Raw genomic sequence first — 9,639 nt, forward strand, 5'->3', positions numbered from 1 at the left:
TGTTCTTGACTTACTCCAGGCCGAGACACTGCAGCCCTGAATGGCTGTTTGTACAACCCACAAGGCTACTTCATAGAGATTTTTACTGCATACAATATGACATGCTTGACAGAAGCTATTTAGTAACTACTACCAGTCACAGAAGGAAAAAACAATAATAACCCAGAGCTCATTCAGCTGCTGTTATACCATGAGTCTGTCAAGAGGCGAGACTCGAGATTGAACATTGAAAATTTGTGAAATCATGCTGATCTCAACAAGTCTTCCCAAAATCTCTATTTCGCCACAATGGGAACCAGTGACTCTTCAGCCATAAAATGAACACTGTGTGGCAGAAACCAGAAGTACTAGAATATGCAGAGACAGCACTATAAGTCCTCATAGTAATGGGCACATGATCTCTCCACAAATTAGGGTCCACTACTTAAGTCAGTGATGTCTGGCAGCGCACAATGGCAAGCTATTTACAAAGTTATTAACATCGCCAATCCCCTGCTGTCATCTTCTGCTGAAATGGTTATCTAGGCAGGGTATGATGAAAGCTAAAAGCCATTTCATATGCCTTCGCAGACTATGGAGGTAGATCAATGTGCCTCTTCTCACTGAGAAAATAATAAGGCGATGCATTACACACAATCACGCACGACCTCATACTCAGTACTCAGTACACAGCGAATGCGAGGAAGTCTGAAATGGCAGAAAATGTTATGTTTGAAGTAGACATTTATTGGTGTATCCCAGCTGCAAGTGTATCCCCCTGTGTGTGCCTCCAATGTTAAATACAATGATCCAAAATAACGTCACTGCAAATGCAAATGAGAGCGACTTTTTTTCTCCCCCTCTTCCTTTTATTTGAAAAGCGTCAATGAGATGCGGGGAAACGAGCGGCCGAGGAGCAAATATCCACTACCACTAACTTTAAAGTGGCGGAAAACGCGGAAAAAAATCATGAATAAAGATTTTTGAGTGAAAATGTTTGAGGCAAACTCGACGGAGCTCAGTCCACCTTGCACGGACTTGCGCAACAAAGTTTCCCGTTAGGAGTTAAGGGAGAAATGAATTCGGGAACAACGATGCCTGTCTCCTCCCAAAACTCGGATTTAAAGCAAACAAACAAACATATTATAAACAGCTCAACGCAACTGTGTCAACTTCGTCTTGGTGGCAAACAGCATATCGCACAGGCGCAAGAGTGCAAACGATACACAAAACATTCCCAGCACAGGCGAGAAACTCGATGGTGAACTCCAAACAGCAGGCTCGGTGCTCGGGAAACGGAACGCAGAGCGGCCGTACTTACACTGGAACCACAAAGTAGTGCGAGCAGTCCCGCAGAAAACAAGTCCACGATCCTCGGCGCTGCGCGGTCCGAGCTCCACATCCAGCAGGCTCATTCCCTCCTCTCCTCCTCCTCCTCAGCTCGCCTCTACAGCTGCTGGATAAGTTTGCTGACGTCAACAAGCACTCAGTCTCAGCCGCCAAAGCTCTTTGGTGGAATAATACATGGAAAAGGAGGGGAAAGACGCGACCGGAAAGACCCGGGGAGGCAGCCATGTACGTTAGAGGTTGCTCATGCAAGACAAGGGCCGAAAAAATAAACAAACAAACAAGCCAGAAAATTTCACCACCTGTTATTATTAAAAAAATATACATATATATATAATGTAATGAAGTAGAGTTTAATAAATGCTCAAAGCGTTAGTACTGCTAAATAAATGCATCACTTTACCACTACTAGTGTGCTCCAGTTAAGTGGATTTACTTTTGGTGAGCAATTTGACTTTACTCACCAAAGTAAAGTCAAAATAAATAATTTAACCTATCAGCATTTACTTATCTCTAGTTGCTAGTCTTGACCACATAGAATAAAAGTTGGATGTGTATGTGCAGCCAATAGGAAAGCGTCTTAACCCTGCATTCTTTTTGATAGACACCAGGGGGCGATAGCTATGGTTACTAATAGTGTGGGAAGATGGCACTCATACTAGACCTCAGAAACACCTTCCTGGTGAGTTTATGGGATCTGTTTGTCATTTCTGAAAATGTTGTTTTTATCCCTTAGTTTCATAAAAGGATAGACTCATGGGTCATTGGCTCAGGTGACAGCTCGGGTTTAGAAGTTTGGAGACTAAGGTTGAGATGGTTTGGCATGTTTATCTTGGAGAGAGGTTAATATTGAGCTGTTACGCAGGAAAAAAAGAGGAAGACCTCAGAGGGGGTTCCAGGATCTAGTGAAGGAGGACAGGTTGGTGTGACAGAGGATGATGCTAGAAAAAGGGTGAGAAGATTCACTGTGATGTCACTAGCTGAAATCAAATGTGTCTGATATGTCTGCTATTAGACCAAAATTTCTGCCTCCTTGTATACAGCAAATTATCATATTTAGCTTTGCTGTTTGCACTCATGGCTGGCTGCTCATAACTTTATGCTGTCAAGAAATTGGCTAGCTAGTTTGACCAAAAATCAAATGAGCAAGTCAGTTTTTTTAAGGAGCTTGCTATTACAAGAACACGTTTAGCTAACTTCTTTTTATTGTTTTTATGCTAATCTTTGCTGTATCGCTATTTTAAAGCTAAACCATCGCTAGCTAACTAATGAAAAATTTAGACCGCATTTTTTTTCTGTGGCAAATCTGGAATCTTTGTGCCGAGAATAAAGGCGATGATGTAAAATATCAGCATAAGATTATAGTAAATATATTACATAATAATTTACCTCTCAATTAAAAGTAAATTACTTATTCATTAGCAAACTACAGACTGAAAATATGTTTAGTAAAATATATACTAATATTCTTAAGGTTCATGATCAGTAATCACCATGTGATAATATATACTTAATTTATCCCAAAAGTTGTACAACCTCGAAAATAATTAGATAATCATTATCATTAAAATGATAATGTTCAACAGATACAGTGGAGAAGCCTGCTGCTCTTCTTCTCATCTTTTAAGTATGATGTGAAAATATGATCATCATTATGAGCAGGGTGCATTTTTGCATTTTGACTCATTTGACATGAAGTATTTTATGTTTTGCACTAAATTAAATTACTTCTATTCAAAAAATGTAAATGCCCCAAAAAAGTTTTTTGTTTATAAAGCTAATTTCAGTGTAGTTAATAAGCAACCAAAATTTAAAAAAATCTGAAAATGTTATTTTTTAAACATTATCATAGTACAGTGATAGACTGAAACATCTGTATCAGGAGATCTGTGGGGCTGGCACTGCTTTATGATACCCAGCTATGAGTGTGTCATATTGTAGTGCTACGAGAAACATTAACAGGAATTTAAAATGTCTCTATTATATAATTGATTTTTTTCCTTCAGCAGAGCGATTTAAAAAGACAGCTATACACAGTTTACAAATCCAAGGTCCGGCCTTGATGATAAATTTTAAAGGGCAAAGTCTTTGCTGTGTCTCAGTGTCATTATTTCTAGTTGCTACTACACAGTCCTATTTTCAATTATACTTCAAATGTGCTTTCCAGGTAAACTACGTATCGAGGAGACGATAAAGTTGGAGAAAGGTTACAATGAACAGAGTTTTCCTTTTTTATGTCAAGGGTAAGCAAGCCCAAAATGTGAGGGATCCATAAATGGGCTCGCTAGATTCGAAACAGATCTTTTCATGATGGTAGAAAAGTAATTGCAACAATACAAAGCCCATTACACAAATCAAGAAAGACACTCCAACACACAAGGGGGACTGAGACACGCTCAGACAAAGGACAAAGAAAAACTGGAGCTACATAAACCGGCACACACAGGTAACCAAGGGAAGTCGACACATCAGAGTAATAACAGCTAAAACTAATAAGACAAAAGACAAAGTCAAACTGGACAAAGTCAAACCAACAGCGAAGTATGAAAACAATTTAACTCTACTGACAACAAGTGGGATGAGAACTAGCGCCGTCTCTGACTGTGACCTGTAAGTGAGAAGTTATAGGCTGTTTCTGTTCAACAAACTCATTTGTCATCAAGTGTCAAGAAATAAATACTGCAAGGAAGAAGAAATGAGTCATTTCCTGGATGTTGTGCTGATTAAGTCATTATTTTGTGGTCTTCCTGATCCAAATTAAAGCCCCGCCTTTTTACCAGAGGTGCAGACCAAGAAGATCTTAGTGCATCTTGATCCAGATCTGTATCTAGAAATGTTGCACTTTACAAGTGCAAACTTTGATGTTTTGCATCGTGTTTTCACAAATACACATCAAACTGAAATAAGAGAAAGCTGTCTCAATGAAATACTGCTGATCCATAGACTGAGTTCATGCAGATGTACTGGGATCTTTCACATTGGCAGAGGTATGAAGTCTTGGGCTGCCCTTGATTTATGTAATCTATTCATCCATCCATCTATCAGTCATTCTGGCTATTTTCAACCAGGATTAGCTGACAGTGAGTAACAGGAGGGATCTTTAGACAGGTCAGCAGTTCATTAATCTATACAGTGGCTACACAGAAAGAACATTTTGGGTTTGAAACTGCTTCTAGGCTTGAGTCTTGCTGTGAGATGTTACTGTGTTCTTCATGCACCTGTTTAGGTTCTTTGTGGGTACTCCAGCTCCCATTTACTGCCCAAAGGCATGTGCATAAGAGTAACTACATTAGACAAAGGTGTAGGTGTTAATGTCAGCGGTTGTAGAAAAATAAATAAAAATTCTAGAGGTGTGAAGAAAGTTTTACTTTGATTCATGTGTCAGAAGATACTGTTGCAGAATCTTTATAAGATAAATAGAGCTGAGATGAGAAAAAGCCGAGCAAAGTTTGCAGAAATGTTGCCAGATGTAGTTTTACCTGCATACATACATATTGTAAATAAATAATAGTTTCATTAATTAAGCTCAAACAAACAGATCGTTTAATTGCTTGATATATTTTCTAAATAAGAAGTCAGTAATAGCTGACAGCTGCTGACTTTCATAAAAAAAAAGCTTCCTTTAAATATCAGTGAGACTTCACAGTACTTATAAATCCATTTGTGAAGGACTAAAAAAAATCTTTTCAGAACAAAATCCAAACAGGTCACTGAATATCCATGCTGACAGGGAGATGAGCTTTGCACAGTCAGATGTGTGCTCTTGTTTAATGCATTTACAATGACATTAAGTTTATTTCACGGCAGCCCAAGTCTGGCTTAGATATTTCACAGAGGATTAAAGAGTCTGCTCTCAAGAGAACTGGCAGACAGTCAGCTTCAAATGACTTTGCCTCATCTACAGTTTGCTAAAAATGTATCAATATCACTGGAGAATCACCGCAGCTACTATCAGAGTATTTATAGTCTGTCCTTCTCTGAGCAACTTTACACACTGTTTTGATGACATTGCAGATGTAGTGTGTGCCTCCAGATTTATCTGGACAGACACTGCTTCCCTCAGTGATGGATTAAGGTGTCCAAGATGATAAATAATATGAGTATCTGATTTTTACGCTGGAGAACCTTCTTTTGTTTTCTCATCTCATATAATTTCCCATGTTAAATATTGCCTCTCTTCAGTCTGGCTTTAATCCACAGTAATAACACAAATATGTCCCTTAGCAATAACCCTCAGTGCAAATAATGTTTAAATGTCCTTGCCTAAACTTCAAGCAGTGGCAACATTTTTCCAGTGAGATGAACAGAAAGATTTAAAGTAAGAGACCATCCTGGTGAAATTCCACTTTTTTCTTGTCGTCAGTGATAATGAATGAAAACATGGGTCAATAAAAACATTAAAACAATAAAAACAATAAAATGTTTCTGGATGAGGCTGGAAACTCCCAGACATACATTTTGGAGCATTATCAAAATTTAAAAATTTTTTTTTTTTACTTCGACCGTAAGCAAGGGTTTAAAAAAGTTTTCTCCCCTGGAAGTTTTACTTTTATCACCATCTTTAAAGTTGTGGCATTCCCCCATACATTTTCATTCAGGCTTCTTTGAGTGTCCATGATCACCATAATTCTCCCATAATGTGTCTGCCTAAACCAATTTAAAAACAGATCTGGTGAAGAGTATTTTATGGAGCTAAAGCCTGATTTAGAGCCCTCATAGAGCTCCATTCTCACTGAAAAACAATTAAAAACACATCAGTGGGTTCCACTGTGGCACTATTTGTCATGTTCCTTCATTATGATGAACATGGGCACTGTGGTTTGTTTTGAGTCAGTCCTACATATGTCCCGATGCTTTAAATGCACAGACTATCTAATGTGTGCTAATCCATCACTGGAAATAAGCCCCAGCTGATTCACTATTTACTTCTGTTTGAGTAATGTTTGCTGGAAAACTACTGTGCTTAGCTGCTCTGGGAAATTAAAAAAAACAACTATTTGTAATCTTTTTTTTTCTTCTTTCTTTGATTAGTGGAGGTAGAAGCTTTTTTAATACTGCAAATCATAATTTTGTCTCTCTGATCATTAAAATATATATTTAAAAAACCTGTTAAAATATTTCCACAGAAAGTTTTATCACAAGTTCATTGAACCTTTTCAATATTTAATTAGGAACACCATATTTCCCTTATTTCTAAACAAGTGCTTTGAGAATCTACAAACATAGCCATTAAAAAAGCACTTATAATGCTACACTCACTACAATAAGCAGGGCCTGCATTGCTAATGAATATTGTTGGAATGAACAAACAAAATATCTTCTATCCTAGCAATTCACATTCAGCATGAGGATTCTGCAAATTTTATTGTGTAATGTTATGAATAAAAATGGCATTTAAGGAGCTTGTTTGCTTGTTAAGTTACTTACAGCAACTTATAAATCATTCAAGCTTAAAATCAACCAAATCAAGGCGTAAACTTTTGTGTCTACACATAACAAACACTTTTGCGCGTGACCAATTTTAAAATGTGTCTTTGGCACTTTGTTACAGCATCCCATCTCAAAAATACACCATTTGTTCCCATTTCTTTAGTTGAAGCTACAATAAAATACCAACGATAACACAGTTTGACAGGCATGAAAAAGTATTTTTGCACCAACAAGGTGATTCAGAGCTTTTAGCTGGAAACTTGGCGTATCTCGGCACGGCGTGCAGTGTGTCCTTAAACAATTGGGGACCAGTGAAGGACAAAAGAAGTGGCAGGCCTAAAAACTATGAAAGAAAAAACAACAATTTGAACGTCATGTCCTTAAGAAATAGAAAAAAAAAACTCTAGCCAAAGCCTGACAAAGGACTAAAGAGATGCATCTGGCCCTTGAAATGATCTATCCTCTGTTCAACAAAGCCTCATCAGAAGTGGTCTCAGTGGAAGCATGGCAGACAAGAAGCCATTCTCAAGTAAGGGAAAAAGGGAGAAGAGGCTGAGGTATGTAAATATACAAGAACTGTACTGAAAATCAGAGCTAACAGGACTTACAGAATGATCCAAAATAGACTTTTGGTTCAGACTGCCATCACTGTGTAGTTAAGCCAAGGGTTTTGGAGATAATGTTCAAAATTGACTGAATTATGAATGCATTAAAGTAACACCAGATTTTATATACCATGCAATACCATCTGAAAAACACCTGATTAGCATTATTGAAGCAGTGTGGGATCATCTTAGAAAAGCAGCCAGCATCCAAAAAAGAGCCTGGTTTTGCCATGTAATGCTTTTCCATTTTGGTTTGCTTGTGTTTTAATAAATCCCTCCACCTACACCCCATTTTCTCTGCAAATGATTAAGAAACGTGGGACGGATCAAGACTTTTGCACAAGACCCCTGCAGAGTCCTGTGTGATGATCTGCTATCAAAGTTGTATTTAATATTTAGTTTTAGTTACCATATAAATAAAGCATGTTCATTTATATACTAATAATTTCTGTAGGGCTGCGTTGGATAACAAGCCGTAGTGCTTCCTGTTGCCTTTGATCAAGTGACTGAATTTTATACAGATTCAAAGTTCTCTCCTCATTTCCATACGGAGAGCAATGGAGAAAAAGATTGGATTTTTCTTCTGAGATATAACAAACTTGTTGTTTTTTAACTCATCCGTGTTTTTGGTCACATTTGGCTAAAACATCACGCTTGAGCGTAATCGAGAAGAAAAATAAAAAAAACCTTGAGCTGGGCAAATACCCCCGAAATTTAGGCCACGTTAACTATGTAAACTTTGTACCCAGGTTATTTGTCTGTGTTAAAGGCTCCAGCACTCATGGCCAATGTAATTTACTGCTGAAAATGTACTGATATAGAAAAACCTGTGTTGCTGATTTGGAGGGCAGAGGTATAAACAGCATCATCCACTTTCTCCCAATTTACTGCTCTTTTTGTCAGCTCGCCTCCCTGTTTCAAAGCGCACAGAACAGAAAAATATGCCTTTTCAAAAGAGCTCCCTGCATTAGAAATGCTGTCTCCTTTGTATAATGCCTAAGCCTGCTCATTTGAACTCCAAGCTCAACCCTTACCATTGATTGTTTCTGAATTGTTTTAGCGTATTGTCAGAACCGGAGCTATTTTCAGGCAACTATTAGAAATGTAAACCACCTCTACCCTGTGGATTCATATATAGAAACCTTTCCTTTTTTTTTTTTTGTCTTTTGCAGTGATTTATGCAACAGCAGCTTGTTTTCGGTTGCCTTCATTTGATATTGCTATTTCCAGTAACCTCCTCACTCCATCAAAAAGGGAGTCTTACCAAACAAAAAAAATATTCCTCGTCAACAAGCCAGAGCTATCCATTACCACCTGGTAAGATGAGGCTTTGCATTAACAGCAGAGCTAAAGACAGATCTTCATATCCATCATCGTTACAGCTCATCAGCACAGCCGTCAGAGAAGATCACCATTGAAGTGATTAATGAAAAAAGGCCCATAAGCAGAGAAGTGCCACGTGTTTCTTTCAATGCTCTTTAAGCAGAGATAATAAGAAAAGGATAGTCTGCTTTGGGAATTAAACTGTGAAAATGAGACCCGTAATTGGCAATATCCTCAACATCAGCTACTGCGAGTTTTCCTTTTATGGCTTCTATCTGGGATGTTGGTTTTATTTCTGACTTGCAGTGTTGCACTACTTCAGAGACAATTTCAAAGTATTTTTTGAGTCCTCCGCAGTTTTTCTCTTAGTTCTGCAAGTAATAGTAATGGTGCACAGGTGAATCGGTGCCATTTAAAGATGTTAAAATACAGATGAACCAACTTCAAAATCAGTTGCTCTGTGATCTGCTGCAGCAATAATGGGATTCGATATCCATTCAGCAGCAAGGCAAGTTTTTTTTCTTTCCCCCAGAGGCAGAGCGTTTGCCCTGTACATCCGATCTCAGAAGACGATGAGAATATTGATGTCACATAAAGCACCCATTAGGGAGCTGTGCTTTGGCAGTCTTTACCCGCTTTGTGTGATGTTATTGTCTAAAAATTTCACCATGATTGCATGCTTTGTTATGCCTTGCTCACATCAGCTGCTCCCTCCCCTCTTTCCCCTCGTTAGGTATTTAAGATCCAGACAGAGGAGCGATAGAAAAAACGAGCTGTGTTCTGATGAGCCATTTTCAAATAAATATACTTTAAGTGTAAATGGAAATAGATTATTAGCTGTTTTTCACCAGTTATTTTTCATCTCATTTTGCTGTTCGGAGCAGGCTGCAGGTTGGGCTAAACAAGGAAGGATCAATAATCCTTGTAGTATTATTTTCTTTGTAGAAAATGAGAC

At 38.1% G+C, this 9,639-nt stretch overlaps 1 protein-coding gene across 2 annotated transcripts in view; it reads right to left on the minus strand.

Annotated features, from left to right (window-relative positions):
* gulp1a (GULP PTB domain containing engulfment adaptor 1a) overlaps positions 1 to 1,466 on the minus strand; it is a 95,619-nt gene extending 94,153 nt beyond the window's left edge. The window contains exon 1 of one of the 2 annotated variants that reach the window (XM_087829857.1): positions 1,301 to 1,466. The gene's annotated coding sequence lies outside the window, so the exon portion shown is untranslated. The remainder of the gene's footprint in view (positions 1 to 1,300) is intronic. The other variant, XM_087829856.1, reaches the window with a different exon arrangement.
* Between the last annotated feature and the right edge of the window lie 8,173 nt (positions 1,467 to 9,639).

This window comes from Neolamprologus brichardi, chromosome 16, assembly GCF_056152115.1.
Source record: "Neolamprologus brichardi isolate AB-2024 chromosome 16, ASM5615211v1, whole genome shotgun sequence".
In the NCBI taxonomy this organism is placed as follows: domain Eukaryota; kingdom Metazoa; phylum Chordata; class Actinopteri; order Cichliformes; family Cichlidae; genus Neolamprologus; species Neolamprologus brichardi.